General features: G+C 38.4%; 1 protein-coding gene across 1 annotated transcript in view; it reads left to right on the top strand.

Moving 5' to 3' along the window:
• The first annotated feature begins 3743 nt into the window (after positions 1–3743).
• The window catches only part of LOC149775905 (uncharacterized), a 36326-nt gene continuing 19421 nt past the window's right edge, over positions 3744–20648 (top strand). Inside the window, exon 1 of the mRNA XM_089943059.1 lies at positions 3744–3921. The gene's annotated coding sequence lies outside the window, so the exon portion shown is untranslated. The remainder of the gene's footprint in view (positions 3922–20648) is intronic.

The following is a 20648-nucleotide window of genomic DNA, read 5'->3' as shown; positions in this document are numbered from 1 at the left end:
CATTCGTATGCAGATTATAATGCCTTCATTTTGTATCGTGTATGATTGTTCAAACAGATAATAGCAGAGATAAAAAGATATTGTTATATAGACTTCATAATGTTATTTTGCATCAAGGTGAACTGACAAAGGAATTATATTAAGGCCAGTATGACAAACAGTTGTCAAACAGCTAGAACAGATATAAAGCTTGCACGCTTTTTATTCCGATCATTTCATTGGTAAGTTCTGATGCCTTTCTATTATGTTTAATGTCACCTTTCATATGCAGTATGCTTTATGCCTTTTAAGGGAAGTAATTTTGTGCAATCTGTTACTGTATCACCTTCAATTGAAACTGAAAGTAAACCACAAAATCTAAAGAAAGTTACACATGGATCCATATCCCCTCCATGATATTTCATATATATCACAATGACTTTTTCAGAGCAAGGCTTGCTTGAAATGTATTACAGAAAACACATGTAATGTACGCTATACACACATGTAGAAACCTCAGACATAGAACTCTTGTAGAACCACATATACAAACACAAAACACCAATGCATAAAGTACACACATTTAAGTAACACATTCATAAAGGCTTGGCATACACTTGCTAGTGTACCGTGCACACACACACACACACACACACACACACACACACACACACTTTGCTAAGTATTTAATCAATTATCAGATATGCATGTAAAGGTGTAGATGAATACATTTTGTTCTAGTAATCACATACGCAATGATATCATTTTCAAAGTTACTATATAATCAAATCAAATTATGAAAGTGACGAATTTCATTTATCCATGGTATATTTGCAGATAAACCTGGAAAACTGTATGATCATTTACATCTATACTTGGCACCAACAGTGAAAATGGGCTACAGGTCAACGGTAACGTCCCTAGCTGCGAAAGTCAAGTCCATATATGATCGGTCAGTAAGAAATCGGGCAAGAAAGCAAAATTGGAAACAGCGATATCTTTACTGGATCTACAGAAGGCAGACATTTGTCCAGGCATATGGAGGTGGAGGGTGGCGTTTAAACTCAAACGGACATTGATAAAACATTATATTAAATATTTATTGCTTGCTTGACCTTGTCCATGACTGAGGTTAGAAGTTTTGCCTACTTGACTATTGTCATGTTTTGTGTAATTGATTTTTGTCGTGGTTATAAGTGGTAAACAAAATGTTTATAAAAACCTTAGTTCACGACCTATACTTGTTTACAATCTATTTTAATTTTCCACTAGTACCAATCTGTTTTCCAGAAAATATTATTGCGTCATAGTTCAGGTGACAGTATGTATGTAAAGGTGACTAGGAAAACAATTTTTCATTGCTGTTTTATGATCAGTCTGTGGAATCACTAAAATTGTGTTAAGATATAATTTGAGAGGAACAATGTATTCAAATTATTCAATGGAATTACAAATTGCTCACTGACGTAATGGAGTTAAACACTGCTTTGGGATTATTTAGAACTCATTTAAAGACATTGTGGATTATATCATTGGTCATTCAGACAGCTGTTATTAATCAGCACGTGGCATTATATTGATGCCGTGGAACCACGACCAATCAGAATGTCTAATAAATCACAGAAAGATAGAGAGAAGGAAAACAATTGAGTAGCGGATGGGTATGTGTCCGAGTATGATGATGTTCTACTGTCCCTCTCACCAACTTTTTCAGGCAAGTTTTGCAATGTGGACCTGAGACCTGAGACCTCAGAGGCAAGGGGAATAATCTTTTATTGCTATGGTGTTAACGGACTTTACAGCGATGCTGTTTGGATCTGAAATGGATGATATAAGTAATTCTGTTTCCTTGGAGATTCACATCAAACTGGTGAAAGGGCATTCCAAATGACAGTGCAGGTAAAATAAAATCCGAATAGATTTATGTCTAGTATTGTTGCATGATAAACTTAGGATAGAAAATGTCGACACTCACTTCCCGAGTAAGTGCATCTTGTTACGTAGAGTGCATGCAGAGTGTACTCTGATGGGACAATGTTACACCTGTCAATAGACGACTTTATTAGTCTCTTGAGAGATTTCTGAAGCATGGAGATTCTGGCTACGTTATAATTAGCAACAGTTTCTATCTACAATTGCTGCAATAAATGTCAATGTTTACAAAATTTCTTTATAGATACACACCAGAGTACTGAAAGGACCGTTCGGATTGACAATGCTAGAGACAAAACTCAGATTGGACTTTTAAACATCATTGCGTCTTAACAAATCTTTAATAGTAAATTTCGACATTCATTTCCAGAGTAGAGAAGGGTACCACTATAACTTTAATACCGTGCTGTAATTTTAATATACCTCAATACATACCACGGTATACCACAATTATATTAGGAAACCAAAAGTTTAATTTTCTGCGGCAGGAGTCTCGGATTTTTATCTTTTCTTTTCACTTTTCAGCCTCTCAGATAGCTGGAAAGATATTAAAGCAAAGTAACAGCATATCATATCCTTTATATTAATTTCATTAAAATAATTATCTTGAGATAAAAAGCAATAACATACCTTGGCTTGAAATACAATTGCAGCCCTACACCTCGAAAAATTGAATGGACATTATCTCACGCAAACAGTAGTTGAATTTGTAACTGTTGTATATATCGTTATCTAAAACGTTGTACCTAAAGTAGAATAATAAAGCTCACGTTATAGCTGACACCCTGTAAAAGACAGTGCTGAAATGGCAAAGCATGTTGAAAAAATAGGGTGTTTTTCATGGAAGCCTACTATTTACTAGCTACAGTTGATATAATATGCAGGAAAACGTTGAGTTGGATGCTAACACTAGAGACAGGATATTTACGCAGAGAGAGAGAGAGAGAGAAAGAGAGAGAGAGAACATAAACACATGACTCAACAAACGAGAACATATTTAGTGGGGAAGAGAAATTAATTGAACTTCAAACAGAAAATATCTACTCTCCGAAAATCTTGGGATAGTTCATACAAAGGGCTGCATGTACTTAACACATCCACACATTAACATACACTATAAGTAACTGATAGTTTTTTGTTTTTTTTTCAAACTGAATTTTTTGCAAAAGTTTGGGTCAAGTATCTTTCGCAAAATCCCCATTGCCGCCATATTTGCATATGTGATTCTTGTCAACCATTTTATAAAATTTCATAAATATAATTATACATCAATTATTTGATATTAAGTTATGACAAATAAAGTTATTTTTAAAATAAACAAACGTTTAGAATTATGTTGTCATGAAATCATTTAATTTGTAACAAGATTACTTAAGAATTTCCGCACATTTCTTACGGTATGAAACTAATGAAGTACTGATACAGTATAAAAGTCCCGTGGTACGTGCCACCAGAAATATAAATACCGCGGTCAACAGTTATGCCAGTAACACTGCGCACCTCTACTAGAGTGCATGTAGCAGGCCCGGGCAACTTCTTCGAGGGCGGGGTCGGATAAGTGGTTTTTAAAGCCACAGTCTATGATGTAAATAAGCAGATAAAACCAGGTCCATAATTTGCCCACCTCTGATGTAGAGTGTACCCCGATCTGCTAATTTTTAACCTGTCAATTTAATTGCCCTTATGAAGTTGGGATAAGCTGGCTACATTACAATTAACACCAGTCTGGATCTTAAAATGATGATATAAATAGATACGCTGGTGAAGGAGACTTCCGGAATGACAGCTAGGAGAATAAAATGATCCGATTTGGTTTGTATATATTACATATATCTACGATAGGCAATGCTCACACTCTTTGCCCGCGTATGTATCGTTAAGTAGAGTGCATGCACTGTGTACCCTGATAAGATTATCTTGGTCTTGTCGATATGCAATTTCATTAGTGTCTCGATGGATTTGAGAGGTTCAGGATTAGTTATAACTTAACATATAACTTCGTCTCAGACGGTAAGTACTTTTTCATTTTTAAACTATCACAAGAAATTTAGTTTTAAAAATGCCTGCATCGAAAGTATAATGTTAAATGCAAAGTGTTGAGTTAAAAAAAGGGATACGTAAAACAGAGTTTATGTAGGTATGTAAAGAATAAGAATACTCGAGTCTCACTATAGAGAAGCGTCGGGGATATCGGTTTCATTTGGCAACAGTACAATGGGCGTGGTCAGAGTTGAAGTCCTTTTGCTTAAAGTTTGCTTTAATGACGTTTGCATGTCAGACATGGGTTGGTGTTATCATTGCACGGATCACGTGAATTACGAGGTTTATATTTTCCTTTGTTAAATAGCATTTCATTAGTACTTTCTCTGTGAACAGATACAAAATCGGATCATAATAATACTGGTGAATGAACGTTAACAAAAACAACAATTTCTTCTTATTTCCTTGAGTTCTGCATGTTATATCTGTCTTTTCTTTTGGGGTTTGCTTGTTATAATACTCCTGTCAGTGAAAATATTAAAATGAACTCTTATCATATTAATAATAATTTGCTAATAATTTTGGAATCAGCAAAAATCAAGTGCTGTAAATAATTGCTGGTGGGAGGGGGTGCGAATATTTTTTCTAACCCTTTCCCTCATATGTAAACGGCAGACTTAAATGTCCGAAATCTAATCGGTACCCGTTATTATATTTTTCTAACGAAAATGAAATATGTCTTACCTGCATTTTAGGATAGGAAAGTGGTTTTCCTAGTGCCAGTATCTCAAACAAACTTAAAATATGCCGACTTGACAGTTTTCAGCTAATTAGCTTTATCTTGTCCGGAAACAATTCCAGCTTTGTTTCAACATAGTAGAAAATAGGAATGTTGGGCATTTTTTAACAGTTATCAACTGTTTAAATAATTGCCTGACTTCATGTCTTAGCCTGATTAAAAAAATATGGGTTAGTTTTAAGAGGTAAATTTGCTGGTTTGGGGGTCTTGTTTATATGTTTCTTTGACGTTGTTTATTTGATTTCCATTAAAATGAAAGCTATACTTTTCTTGCTTTTATTATTTTTCAAGGGCTCATTTTTGGCCTGAATACCAGATCACCACTAGCTATAATTGCAGAATTATTAATATTCTGCAGTACAAACCATTATTGTTAATGTTATTAGAGACTGGTTTACAATTAAACAATTTTATTTAAGGTCCCTACACACAATATATTAACGAATAGTAAATAACTTCCGAAAGTATATTTCAGAGTAAAAATATTTCAATTACCAGGGTTTGGGGATGTATAGAAAACAAGAGATGATTTCTAAAGAATGAAACTATCAGAGTGCTGGTTTAATTAAACAGTTTTAAAATTAAACAATTTTATTTAAGGTCCCTACACACAATATATTAACGAGTAGTAAATAACTTCCGAAAGTATATTTCAGAGTAAAAAATATTGCAATTACCAGGTCTTGGGAATGTCTACAAAACAAGAGATGATTTCTAAAGAATCAAACTATTAAGCATATTTCTTCACTTTATACACTTCGTGGGGACATTTCAAATGGACTACATGGGTATATGAATACTGGTTTTAGTTCATACTATAATAATTCAAGAGGCGTAGTCAAGTTCTTAAGTGCTAAATTTCCTGTTCATCTCCTATAAAATAAAATTAAAATAAAATAAAAATATATCATTATATGCTCATTTGTGTCTCCGTTAACTTTACATTATCAGAATTGTGCAGTATTTTACAATATTGCACACCTTCATATTTGCACTCACGTGCACGACACGTGTGCCCAATGATGTATTAGAAACTACTTTGTAAACAAATCATATACACTCATGTAAAATATGGTTTACGTTTTGGTTGATCAAAACTGTTTCTGAATGAAATAAAGCAGCTGTTTTAAGGACTGCCACATACCAACTGCGTTGCAACTATTTTGATACAATATTTCGGATTTAGGCTAGCGAAAGACGCAAGACAAGTCATACAATTGCTGGGGTCCCTACAAATAGCATGCAAGTAACAAGGCATAAACGTGTCTTCTTTAGCTGGTAATAAGAATGGCAAAAATGTACTTACAGTTTTACATCCTGAATTTCCTTCATATGTACTTTCTTAGTTCTTCAAATCCAAATTATATGAGACATGTTATGTGTTATGTCATTACACATTTCGAAATTTTACTGTAGCTTCGACTACATTCCAAGAGCATCAACATTCTCCTTACTGCATTCAAAATGAAACGAACATTCGATGATTACAATTGAAAGAGTTCACATTTTCCCCACATTATGATTCCAAACATTCAAATACAAAACAGAAACACACATGTAGATAAGTCAAGACTCTGCTCCCTCGCTGGACAAATCAGATGTTACTTTATGTAAAATTGACATAAGAAAATCCAGTCCATAATCACGAAATAAAGTAGAATCGACAAACATACCAAAATCTTTTCATTCCAGACAAAACAGAAAGAATTTTCAATGCGCATTCGTTCACAATATGACTTTGAATTTCAATTTTAAGTAGACCAAAACGAGAATTTCTTTCGAAACTGATGTCGAGCGCGCCCCTAAGTTCAAATTTAGCTATGAGGAGGTATGTCCACATTAATATTGTTGTTGTGTGCTGATGCATCTGTGCTTGTGCATTTAGTTTAAAATACAGATTAAATTCAGTTACTTTGTTTCTTGTTGTGTATTTTTGTTTCTATAATTAAGTCTTACGTAGAATAAGAAAATGAGTATATAATAAAAAGGTTACCGCATTTGTATGGGAAAATATGAACTCGTTTTCTCGGATGGATATACTGCACTCCCATGGTCGTGCAGTATATCTATCCGAAAACACGCGTTCATATTTTCCCATATAATTGCAGTAGCCTATAAATATAGGTAATACTCCGAGGATATTCATAACAATTAGAAATCACATATTTTCATATTTTTATGGTTCAAACAGTGACAGTCCAGGTATATGCTTTAAGATGAAAAGATACCCTGAATTTTATAAATGATTATGTTATAATTGGACGAGATTTCAATTCTGTGATGGAATCACACACACACACACACACACACACACACACACATGGATAATTCTCATTATAATAACGTATATGAAACAAGAACATGAAAAGTTGTTCTACCACATGTACTGATTATAATTTAGTATATACATGGAAGGAACGTAATTTATGTATCTATAGGTTCATCTGCATGAGGTTACTAAGTATAATAAGCCAGCCTCGACTTTTTGTTCTGGTTTCAGGACATTTATTTGCATTTATTGACAATATAACCGTTAAAACCATGATATTGGACTGATCGTTGTCTTGTAAAAGTGAAGATGACTTCCAAAGGGAAATTAAAATTAGAAGAATTCTGGAACATAAATAATTCATTTCTAAATGGCACGGACTATGTTATAAACTGAGTTAAACTTTAAACATCAATACTTCTTTATAGATATTCAGCAAGATGTTGTGGAAGAAGGAAAACTGCTTTAAGCTACTTTATTTAAAAAACGTGAAGTTGGTCCTGTTGGTCCTGAAATGGTACTTAATTACCAAGACTTCCGTATACTGAATGAGTTACGTGAAGTTGGTCCCGTCGGTCCTGAAATGATACTTAATTACCAAGACATCCGTATACTGAATGAATTACGAAACATATTCCTTAATTGACTCTATATCACATGCAAAGTATTCCTAATAAACGTAGACCAGTATACGATAGATTCACAGTAGAATGTCACAACTTGTTTTAGAAAGGTATGGCCAGTTTCTAGTGAATGCCATTAACTCTGGGTATGACCTTGGCGAACTATATTCACCTTCAAAAGAAGGAGTTATTAGATGTACGAAAAACGTTGATAAACTAAGGCAGTATATTTCAACTGGACACCCATTTGACTTTTAAATTTATTATACAAAGTTGCTTCTACACGTATTGCAGGTTGGGTATAAACTACATAAGAATCACATCAGGGTTTCCAAAACACGATGCATCGGAGAGCATTATATTTATATTTATTTATTGCTGTACACCAACAAGCACAACTCTCCTGGACTGACTAGTTTACTATATCAAACTTAACAAATGTCTAAACCTTAGCTGGTTGCAACTGAAAATGTTACATCGAACTTTGTCTGCGAATACATTTCTAAAACGAATAATTATTATCTCAAACAAATGCTGCTCTCTCTTGTTTGCTACCTGCAGAGTCAATTTCATGTAATCGTTGTACTTGTCACATAACTAAGATTAAAAAACTGATCGTCAACAATTTATGAAGGAAAACAAAGACTAGTCTTACAAATAATTTGAAGTCACACACACACACACACCTCTATTTATCTATCTATCTATTCTATCAATCTCTCTCTCTCTCTCTCTCTCTCTCTCTCTCTCTCTCTCTCTCTATATATATATATATATATATATATATATATATATATATATATATATATATATATATATATATATATATATTATTTTGATGCGTAGGTGGTGAATTTTGTGAAGGAGTATGTCTATATATGTATTTCATATTTGTTTCGTAGCAAAGTTAATAGTTTATATATGTGATATGTTGTCTTTGAAACATATATGTCAACAAAACAAATTTTACCAAATTTTGAATAAAACAATAAATTATATAATCTCTAATCATTCAACGTTTCCCCCTAAATTATCACCAACTAAAAAGCAAACATTGATGAAGATTACTTTGGGACCATATCCTAGGCGTAAAAGGAAAAAAAACTGTTTCTGATACAAAAGTTAGTATTTACACGATTTTACATATATAAGAAAGTAACCTTGAGATGACTGCGACCTTAACTTTGCTGATAGGATCTTTATGGTGTAACATTCTCTTGCGTATTTTTATCACTTTCACGATTGCTTGATACTAATCGTTTCATTACAATATAAGTAGTAAAGGGGGCACTTTACGGACAATTGGAATTACCATTACAAGACCCACCCACCCCGGGCACGTTTACAGACAAGAGGATTTTAACATGGGGAATATTGGGCCTGTATACGGACAAGGGAAAGTTGGGTTGTTTTATTGGGTTAATAGGAATAGAACAGGTGAGGTAACGGGTAAGTTCAGCTAGTTCAGCTGGTAGCGGGTGGCGGTTAGTGGGTGACGGGTAGCGTGTGACAGGTAAGTTCAGCTAGTTTATAAACTATACAAATAATAACGCTTGGCGGGACTGGCGGGACATAGACGCAGGACACATACATAGATTTATGAACATAAATCTATCACACCAAAAATATAAAATTGAATAAAAACAATTAGGCAAGAGAGCAAATCTTTTCGAGGCAATGGAGTGGCCTTGAAAAGGGCACTGGTGTTTCTTCTTCTTGTTCCACTAAAGTCTTCTTTTCCTCCCTCAACACCTGGTCTTCCCCATGACATTATTCTTCGTCTTTGTCTTCTCCTTTTCTTCCTCTTTCTCCTTCTCCTCTACCTCTTCTTTTTTAACTTTTCATTTTCTTCCTCTTTTCTAGCTTAGCATTGTAAGCTCTCATTTTTATTTTAGCTTCCTGGTTTCCATTTCCTCTTTTTCTACTTTAAGTACTTCCCTTTTTGTTTTCTTTGACTTTCTCAAATTGCTTATTTCCATTTTTACTCGATGTGAAGTATAATAGTAGTCCTTGTCTAGTTCTATTATTTACAAATTGTCCACGACTTCCTGCAACCTCTTCATTTTGTCCATGATGTTACTCGCCATTTTCTGTGGTTATTCAAGGTTGAATGGCACGAAAGACGAACGCTTCGCGTTATACGTCTCAAGCGCGGATGTGATGGAAAACATCCCTTACAGTAACTTTACATATTATCTACTTTATCCACACACGGGAAGAGGAAGAAACAAACAAACCCAAAATATACTATCCACACACGGGAAGAAGCAAAGAAACAAACCCCAAATACACTATCCATACAACGTACGCACACGCATACAAACCTAAAGTATATTATCCACACACACACGAGAAGGAGGAAAAGAAAACACCAAATATACTGTCCACACAACGTACGCGCACGCATGAAAACCCAAAATATACTATCCGCACACACACACACGTGAAGGAGCAAAAAACAAAACGAACCCATTATCTATTTTTCACATACTTGAAGGAGCAACAAAAAAAAAAAAAACAAATATACTATCCACACAACGTACGCGCACGCATACAAACTCAAACTATGCTATCCATACAACGTACGTGCACGCATACGAACGCACACACACACACACACACACACACACACACACACACACACACACACTCACACACACATAATCACATCAGGAAACAATGAGTGCTTATAGTCACACTACTCCACTCTCATACAAATTGGCAACTTGAATAGTCTCTTTTCTAGAAATGTGGGGATCCCTAAGAAGGGCTGTTTTTTAGAACTCCAAAATACACCTCTTAATGATGGCACCTCCCTGGTCTGGCCCCACAGACACATCGCCGCCTCCAGTCTTGCTTCGAATTGATGTTTGCTCTTAGGAGCGCAGAGGCCTCTTGAGTTGCTTCAGCACCCCAATCTTCCGTTTCTGGGATAGTGAAGGCTTCCCTCCTTCTCCTATGCCACACCCGTGGATGATGAAGTTGTGGTGCTGGTAGTGGCTGTGGTGATGGTAGAGGTTGTGCTGCTGGTAGTGGTAGTGCGGCTGGTGCTAGTTGTCGTGCTGGTACTGTTCCTGAAGGCGTCCTCATCTCAGGCTTGACCTCACACGGAGGTCTCAGTATATGGTGAGACAGGATCTTTTTCTTTTTTTTTCTTTTTTTCTTTTTTCTTTTCCTTTTCCTCTTCTTTATTTTTCTCCTCTTCCTCCTCCTCTATCCTGGCTTCGGCTATGGCTTCCATAGCCAGATCATCTAGAGTATTGGGTAGCCCTGAAAAGGGCTGTTTTGTAAACTGCGAGTTATGGCAATATTTTATCGTCTAAGATTGCGTCCCCGTCTGGCGGCAGGCTTTCCCACAGGATAAGGTCTGCTTCTGCGGAAAGAGAAGGAGAACTCTTTCGTATCTACAAGGTAGTCAACATATCCTCTGCCTGGTTCCTGCTGTTGCTGCTGCTCTCTCTTCTCTCTCTCTATTCTGAAGTCTGTACTTCTCCGTCCATTCTTCTTTCTCCTTCTTGGTTTCCTCTCCGAAGACCCCTTCTGTCAGGTCTTTTGGCCACTTTCAGCATCCTGACATTCCCTATCTCTTCAAACTTGGGTATCGGGCTTAGCCTGACACGAAGCAAATGCACTTAGGCTTCGTTTAGTTCAGCTAAATTAGAAGGCATCTTCATAGGTTGATGAGTCTGGAGACTGCCCTGGTTTATATGGTTCAAGCGCGGACGCGATAGAAAACATCCGTACGGTTTTGTTGGGATGGAAGGCTATAGTAGCTGATCTTTATGGTGAGGGATAGAGAGAAGTTAAAGAGCATGTATATTTGAAAAAATTTAAATCAATCGACAAACATATTTTTTCAAACACAATATTTTAATATTAGCAAACAACTAACAACTTACCATAAAACATTTTTTCAAACAAAGAAACATTTTCCAAATAACAATTTATTTTTGACAAGGTGGACAACGTTGTGAAGTTAAATTAGACTTCCACGAAGGGAAGTCATTGGACCGTTGATGTACACTACGTTTCCTAGCTAAAGATAAGATATATCTATAATGGTCTCAAACCCATCGATTTACCTTTTCATCGTTTCTAGAACAGTCACAATCAAAATAAGTCACTAAACGTTCTAAAGAATATCCAAGACTGCGTTGATAAAGAAAATACACACAATATAGTCAGCACACCATAGAGTTTGTGCCTTGTAATTTCACATTATTGAATCGTGTCGTCTTGGCATTTCTTCTTATAAAGTCATTACGATGCCTTCCAAAGGTGGCAATCCATACGAATCAAAATACTTTACACAACCCTCTTTAGGTAAGAGGACGGCTACCCATTGGGTTCCTTTGAGATGACTGTCGTCTGTGTTGATGACATAAGCCTGATGGTCTTTATGTTTGCGATGAGGAAGTTCATTTTTAGCACACACCACAGGATTCCAAGAAGCAGTGTACGAACTGGTAATAAAGTTCCCGGGTATCCATTTTTTTTAAAAATTGTTTTTCATAGGTAATGATAAGACATTTTTGCTTGAAAATCTCTGACAAGTAACCTTTTCTTCGCTTTGTCTCCGTACACTTGGCCGAGTGAGCTCGTCCAGTTTTTCTTTTTGACTCATCATCATACATTTATTGTGCTGAAGTTGACTGGGATGATAGTTTTGACATCTATAACATCTTTATTGATTAATTCCGTAATTTTGTCCTCTTTGTCTTCCACGGCTTCCACGATATCTCCATTCCATTTCCAAAGAGTCTCCACCATTCAAAGAGGGATAAATGTCTTCCATAGCTTCTAATATTCTAAAATGACTTCTCTCGAAATGTTGATTTCTATCGTATTGTCGACGTCGGCATGCATGATGACGTTTACCGTCTCGGGTAGCTGTGCAGCAAACTGAAGTTCAACACGAATTTTGCCGGATTGTAGAGGGCAGAAATGTCTCTCATCGCTGCCTTGGCCTGGAGTAAAATCAAAAGCCCACAACGCATAGCCTCCTACATAATCTTCGTACGTGATGCCGTGACTTGTGTTAGTCCATAGCTGTCCGGTAGCTTCGTACACTGACAAGTACGATCTCAAGTAATTCTTCTCGTCACCAAACTTAGGTTTGAAGGTTCTGGTGCACAAGGTCTCGCCATCTCGAGTGACATCGAGTTTGGACACGTTGTAGTTGATTTTCATTGTAGGCTCCGTTTAAGGTTGATTCTTGACGAAGCCAATGATTAAACGTTCGGGTAACTGTCCTTGGAACAGGTGATCTTCGATCTTGGATCGGAGTCCACCAGCAATGGTGAAGGTTCTCACTTCCACGCGTCGTATCGGATATTTGGCGGTCGTTCTGCTCAAAGTAGGAATGATATCGTTTCCCACTTTAGGTAACACTTCCACATGTCGTACGTAAAGACGGCCTTCTTCGATTTTGGTTTTGGAATCAGTATCAACTCCAGCCATCAAATGGAAAGTAGTACTGCTACGATTCGGTCTCAGTCGGACATCCACACCGTTCAGCAAATACTTCTCTTGCAACCATATGTCCAAATGCAAACGATCCACCAGTTCTAAACTACGGCTTAGAGCAGATTTCTGTTTACGGTCTTTTTATACCTTATGTTTATCCACGTCACCATTTCTGTCACCAGTTTATTTATTAAAATGGTTTGCTGTATCAGATTTCCATACCTCGCAGGCATCCAGATGGGTGTTCCTAGCTTCTGTTCCGCACGTCAATAGATTTTCCAGGCACGATTGATAAGGGTAACTATCCTTGCTGCTACTGACCAGTTTGTTATTCAAATACAAATCCGCTTCGCTGAACAAAGAATGCATGAAATTGCTGATGGGGGCCACATTATACGCGCCGTATATATTGTCATTGTTCCCTTCGGTTAATGTGACTTTCAAGTACAAGTAACTGATATTCAGATCAATGTAATCTTCGGGCTGTCATTTGATTTCAAACTCGATTGGAGCTGAATCCGTCAAAGACGGAATGAAATTCTACCCATTGGGATTCTTTCATCGTCATCATGGTGGGTGGCATGGCAAACAGATCCACTTCCGACTTGGAAGAGGCAAAAGACTATCGATGCATCATTTTCTTTCTTTCTCTATCTCTCTTTTTTATTTTTAATAATGAAACACGTAGAAGTCTCGGACGGTTCTTCTTTTCTTGGTTATTCTAGATCTATGAGTGTGAAGTCCTCTGGAGGGGTGTCTCCGTCTTGGTCCCTTTTTGAAGCTGAAATGCCTGACTCGACAGTGTCCAGGGCATTTATTGGAGTTTCTCGTCGGCCCAAAATGTCTTTGCCGATTTGAAACAAGACAGTTTTGCCTACTCCAGAGAAAGCTTCTATGTGGTTTTGTTTGTCGATGATTACTTTTTATAGAAATTCTTAGCCTTGCGTCAAAGCGGCATCTTTCAAGGCGTGCAATCCTCGTGTCACCATCGGTTTCAAAACGGGGGACACAGGATACAAGACTTAGAAGTTGTTAGACAATCGTTTTCGAAAATGGAGTTTCAGCGTGACTTTCCTTTTGGTGAATGAAATATTTTGTCCCAGATCTCCTATCATAGCAATGTTGACAGTGTCAAAATACGACTTGTTGACGGATAAATAATTTGGATGTACAAATTAGCGGTGAACGTGCTATGTGTTTCAACCTTCCTCGTCAGCGTTCGTGGCAGAATCCACTTTTAAAGGAATGACACGCATTAACGGTACGGAGGTCTGTCCCAATACGTTGTACTCCACCACATCGGAGTACACAAAAATCAAATTGAGTAATAGGTTCAGTTCTACCCGGGATCAAAAATACTGTGCAAAAATCATGTCGTCGGTAATGGATGGTATTTTGTTACCCTTGATAATCATGAGGTCTGCACCCAAAATGTCAAACAAGTCAGAACAAAATATAATGTTCAATAATTTCTCCTCAGTCGAAAATTTCATCAGTCAGCAACGAGACACTTTATGGTACTCGATCTGATACTTTCTTTTTTTTCTCTCCAAGGGTTTGTCAAATATTGCATTGAACCTGTTAGCAATCGTGTTTACCAGATGTTGACCTCTAAAATAATAGCCTGCAGGAATGTACAAGTCATAGGTCTTCAATTTAGTCTGGGGGTCTATTTTCCCAAGGGATTTTGCAATTGGCAGTTGATTCACGAATTGTTGTAAATCCGTGTCATGAACTTCGACCGTAAAAGTGCTTTGATTAGGAAGGACATTTAGGACGTGTGTAGGGTGAATCATTTCCACAAAATCCACTTCCCAATGGGCATCGTGATCCAGTTGGATGGCCTGAGGTAACTTGGCCGTGAAACAGCATAATGTGTTCTTGGGAAACACATACATGGAACTGTCACTGGGTAACGTCAAGTAAAATCGGTTATTCATAATTATAGAGTTCTGCTGTCAGAGGGATCGCTGGAAGTCAGAGGAGTGTCTAAAAGAGGATTGTTGTGGTGGTTGTTGTGGTGATAACTGTTGGGAGAGTGACTGACGTTGGCTGCAAGACTCCCGTTAATACCGATAGAGGATTATTTCAGTGAAGGATCGGGAAGAAGGTAACCGATGCAACTACTCAGTAAAATGGTCCACAATTGTGTGTCTCCTTGTTGCAAACTCAAATTGGCAATGGCCGCACCGACGACACAATACACCACAAAGATTTGGCAGGAAAAGACGATTTGCGTTTTAGGCGCACGTTCTACACACCACACCCGCACGTGTTGCTTTTGTAGATATTGCAGAGAAGAACTGGGTGAAAGAGTGGTCAATGTAGTAGCTGAGGCTGTGCTGAAGGGCATGATGGTCACTTCTTTTTATAATCGATGACTTGCGAAGCGTCGATCCAAGAATCAAAACCAAGAGAATATCCGTTCCAACGTACTTTGTCTTCTTTGACACGGCGTTTTCCCCTTTACGTGTTCTTCGTTCGAGAATGCTTTCGATGTAGTACACATCATCTTCATTTTTGGTCAAGCGTTGTAACTCTGGGAAGTAAAACATTCCTTTCAACACTTCTCCGTTCATGTCTACTAATTTATGGACGGCAGGATGACGGCCATGCACTCGTCCAGTGACACGAAACAATACAGTGGTCCAGGTGGGTAAGTAACCTTTGTCGAAAGTGGGATTGGTTTTGTCAATGCGCACCCAATCTTCTGTTGCCAACACTTCACTTTTCTTGGGGATTGTCACCGTCGGGGACGGACCAAACGTGCGCTCAAAAACAGTCAAATCGTTGTCGAGAGTCAATTCTTGGGGGAGGGCACATCCGATGCTTCGATGGTAACATTGGTTGTACGCTTGGACCCAGTCCGGTAAGACATCGATGCACATGAGAGTGAGTTGATGCGTAAAATATTTCCACATGCGTTCTTTCAAGGTGCGTTGAAAACGTTCCACGATGCTGGCGTTAGTTTCGGGATTCTCTGTGGTGAAAAAATGAATGTCACGTTTTTTTCAATTCATTTTGGAAAGCTTGGTTTAAAAAGTAGGTGACTTGGTCGGTTTGACATCGAAGGGGGTGATGACTGCTTTTCTTCAACACCAGTTTGAGGGCTCGCACTCATTCAGTGCTCGATTTGGAAGTCAGTGGCACAACCCATGCATTTCCTTTTGGACTATTGGACGAAGAACCTGTCAATGTTTGGCTAAGCATTCTTTCTGGTGTTTAGACAAAGGTATCGTTCCTTTTAAGACATTTCAGACAACATTCGCTCACGGTATCAACGACATCTTTGAAGGCTATTTGAATGAGTTGATTTCGCATGGGTGAAGGAGCTTTGGACATTACAGACAACATGTCCCAATGTTTGGCTAAACGAGGAAGCAGTCCTTTATTTTTCTTTCCTTTTTTAGCCAGAGAGTGGTGTGCACTTCTTTTAGGCGACATCTTTTTGGTTCAGGAGCAAAAAATACACTAAACTTCATCGCTTGAAGTGCGTCCATTTATCTTATTTGTCTGATAAAGTTTGAAGTTTGAAGAAAAATTCCTCCATTTTGTTTGCTCCTCTTTTTCTTTGGACGACTACGTCTTTTCAGGAGTAGACCTCGATGCTTGGGTAAGTGTTTTTTTTTTTCTGATGACGAGACTGTCCTTTTCTAAATACTTTTCTTTTTTTTGACAGAAGAATGACGATAGTGACGCTGTGCGCTTGTTTTTGGCGACATCTTTGAACGTTCAGGGGCACAAAAACACTGATATCCATCCTGTACCGCAGGTCTTTTTATGCTGGAATGCGTAGCCGCTGATTGTCTTTATGTCGTATCAACTTGATAACAGGCATCAAACGTCGTGGAAGGGTTCGCAACGGACTTAATCTGGACATTAATTGCTTGGACAAATCCATCAAGCTCTGTAACATGCCTGATCTCTCAAATTGTTAGATACAGCGATATAATACAAATCACAACGATCAAAGCGGAATATACACAAGTCTCTGTATATGTTTTGGTAACAAAGGTGTCCTAGGGACAGTGTGTAATGTTCTTAGAGTCTCTACACTTTGTACAGTCACACAAGGGTCCTCCCGGAATGGTTTTCAGGAATCTCCATGTCAATGACAGTCCTGTCATGAAAGGGGTGGTTGTCCTTGGAGTCGGGTTCTTCTGGCACTACAGTTAACACAGGTTTAATAGTTACTTTTATCACTGGACATTGGACTTTTGGATCACAAACCTTCTGCGTAGTTGGCCACTTATTTGGTCCAAGCCTCGAGACTCAGACTTTTTTAGTCACGTGCATCTGTCCAGTGAGGGTATAAGTCACAAGCTACACCCACATCGTCATAAACATCTTAAGTGCCTAAGAGCTCGAGACGTATCGAGATGAAAGCGCATGGCTTTTAACAGAGTGAGTCTCGTGTACATTTAAAGGAACAACATTCATGGTTTTGTGGCAAGTACTGCTCGCAAAGAGTCCACAAGGAATCGGCTGGTAAATGAAATCACAGAAAGGAAGTCATAATGACACACACCATACGACGACCCAAATTCAATGGACACAGTTCATGTAATACGTGGTGGTAAATCTCCACTGTCTGAATAGTGTCATTGATTTCCTTCCACGGAATCTGTTGTATCACGAATGATAATGTTCGGGGCATGTTAGTCAGTTTGTATACCCTCTTTTTTTGTCGGAGGTAATAAGTGACCTTTCTGCACAAAACCAATCGTATTCCGTCGTCTTATTCAAATCGCTTAGTCACTAGTTCACACGTGAAACACCGCACATAATTCTTTTTCTCCATCAAAATTTGATAGCGTAAAAGAGTTTGGTAATCTTTTAACTCTGCGTTGGAATTCGATGTAGTATGGTCACCTTGCGAGTAGTAGAATGAATAGCGACCAAAGTCTTCTGGTCCTCGTCCAGTTCAACAGCGACTAACCGATGGAACATTTCAAATGAATCAGTCCTCTTATACCATTCAGGTATCAGTGGTGCCAGCGTTGGTGACGTGACGGATGCAATTGTTCTTTGGCTTGTATTTTTGCCAATTCTCGGTAAATGCGTTCTCTCAACTCCACAGGCAAACCACGCCTGTTTTCTTGTAGACTATCTATCCAGAGATTACTATGGTCCCACTAGAGGTTGGTAGTGACAGTCCGAAGACCTTCGAGCATGTTCTAGGTAAGCTGAGTATTTATGTTCCCACTGTTAAAGTGACACACCGAAACTGAAACATTTGACTTTTTCCCCTTCGCCCAAGTAATAATCAGGCTCTGGCTAATTTTTCAAGGGTAGGTCCTCCCAGATATTTAGGCCATATTCCTTGGAACGTTTGAAAAATGTACAGGGAACGAACATTCGTCTTTCATATGCTCATTTAGATGAGGGTACGGTGAAATACGCAGGAGTTTGATCAGGGATAAATGACATCCGTAGGGCGGTAGCCACATGGTTTCACGTGGACTATGAAAGCCAGTAAAGAGTCCACGATAATGAGTGGCACCGATTTCATATCCGTCAGGTTTGACACGCACAACATCACTTTCCATGGTAGGGATGGTAGTAGCATTCATAGCAAAGATCCCATGATGTATTACTGCATCACTGAGGTCACAGCGTACAGCATCTCTGCAATTTCAAGGTACTGCATCTCACTCCACTTGAGAATCACCGAAACTAAATGATGTGGTATGTTTAAAAGAATTCATCTTTCTACCTTGGTATTGGTAGTTACAATGAACTATCAGTCTTTGACGTTGTCCCTTTTTATACTAGTCGTAATGAAGTCTCGAGCTTGTACATCGTTTATTTTTTATGCCTAGTTTTAGAAGTCTTCCTGTCTATCATTCTGACAATGGTAATATCCTCCCCAAACTATCGTCATACCTGTACCGTAGTGTAATGGGTGGAAAGGCCATATATAGGTAAGGACAGATCGGATACCATCGAGCATGTTTTAGAATAGCTAAATCTGTATAGATGCATCGATCTATTTGCAACATCAAACCACAAGTGAAACATTGTACTTCGTATCCCAATCCAGTCTCAGGTCCCAAGTAGACAAATACTGTTCTAGCTAAAACATTCGAAGTAGGTAATCCTTCCGTATCCGTGGGACTTTTTTAAACGTTTGCAATCGACGGGCACAATTACAATAGTCAGGCAGGAAGACCGAAAAATGGTGTGGTTTGGACTTGGATTTCGCAGTGGGTTTATCACTCAAATTTCGATGTGTCAACTCATCCTTTTTGCTGGTTGCTATCCTCTTGGAACCATATTTTTAATACCTTCATGTCACACGATTTGATACACTTTTTCTAAAGGCCGACTGACGATTTTGGTGTGTGGCTAAAAGTACAATCTTGTGAGGGTGGTAGGTGATCATTTTAAAATTTTGATCTTTTCTAGACTGCAAGGTTTCTTTCAAGACACCAAGGTTCACCACTTTACTGATGCAATAATTGAGAGTCAATCCTTGCACTTCTCCCTGTAAGTCAAGGTATTCGTAGCCGTAATTTTTAGGTCCGCCACAAGCAAAACTTAGACTCTTGTCGTTGGGGTGCTCGTCCGTCCAGGCTTCTAAATTTAGTACACTTCTAACAGTTGGTCCTCCAGGTCCAGAGCTTGAAACAATTCCACGCTGACCTACATTCCGGTCAAGGTACCTTCTTCATGGGTGTGATGACAGGGTTGGTCTTGGTTGCACGTTTCGGCACAAGTACTACACAAAGGAAACATCAGTTTCCCTTGGCAATGGTGACGTAAAATGGGATGGTATAAGTTCTTGGAAGGCAAGACTTTGCACTTGATCCAGCCTTTGTACTGTCGAATGTTTTCCACGTCGATATGTTCGGTCAGCAATTGTGGGTACCCGGCGGGAAAGTGACAATATTTTCACACGTAAGGATTCAGCGAAAACACGTCCAAGTATTTGATTTCTTCTCCTTTCTCCTCATCAGCGTGGTATAGCAAACATGAAACAGGTGGCATTCGTCCGTCCTCCGTACAAACTATCCCGTGGGCTCAGTGGGTCCACCAACTTGTAACTTTCCACAATGCGTTTAAACTCGTGATCAGATTTTAGACGGTGATAGTACTCTTGTCCCCACATTTCCACCACTTTGTATCCTTGCTGTTCTAACTTCAAGCGCTGATGACAAGTGTCCTGGTATAAGTCTTCCATGGTACGTTGTTAAAATTGATTTTAGTGTCACATTGAGGGTAACAGAGGGAACATCCATGAAATAAGCACCCGTTAAACTCGTATACGATCTTGGGTTTTCTATGTCCCAGACAACTATCGAATACGTTCCGATGGTCTTTTCGCCTATTCCATTGCGGGTGTGTTCAGCCATTTATCTTGCTTGTCGCACAAGTAATGTAACCAGCGTGGGGCTTTGACCGAGTATTGCCGTTCGTCAAAGTTGGTCGTTTGAGGGCTTTTGACAGCCAGGGTGTTTTCGGGCATGAATCGTTTGCGGAACACTAAGGAACACGCTTTGGCCATGGAGCAGGCTTTTTTCAAAGGATCGATCCCTCCTTGCTCTATGAACAGTTCTCGAAATTTTCCACACCAACGCCGTAAAATGTCAACGTCGGA

The sequence above is a fragment of the Sinohyriopsis cumingii genome, chromosome 19 (assembly GCF_028554795.1).
Source record: "Sinohyriopsis cumingii isolate HCF-2022 chromosome 19, ASM2855479v2, whole genome shotgun sequence".
Taxonomy (NCBI): domain Eukaryota; kingdom Metazoa; phylum Mollusca; class Bivalvia; order Unionida; family Unionidae; genus Sinohyriopsis; species Sinohyriopsis cumingii.
The sequence above is the reverse complement of the archived record's forward strand: the minus strand, read 5'-3'. Positions and strand labels throughout refer to the sequence as shown.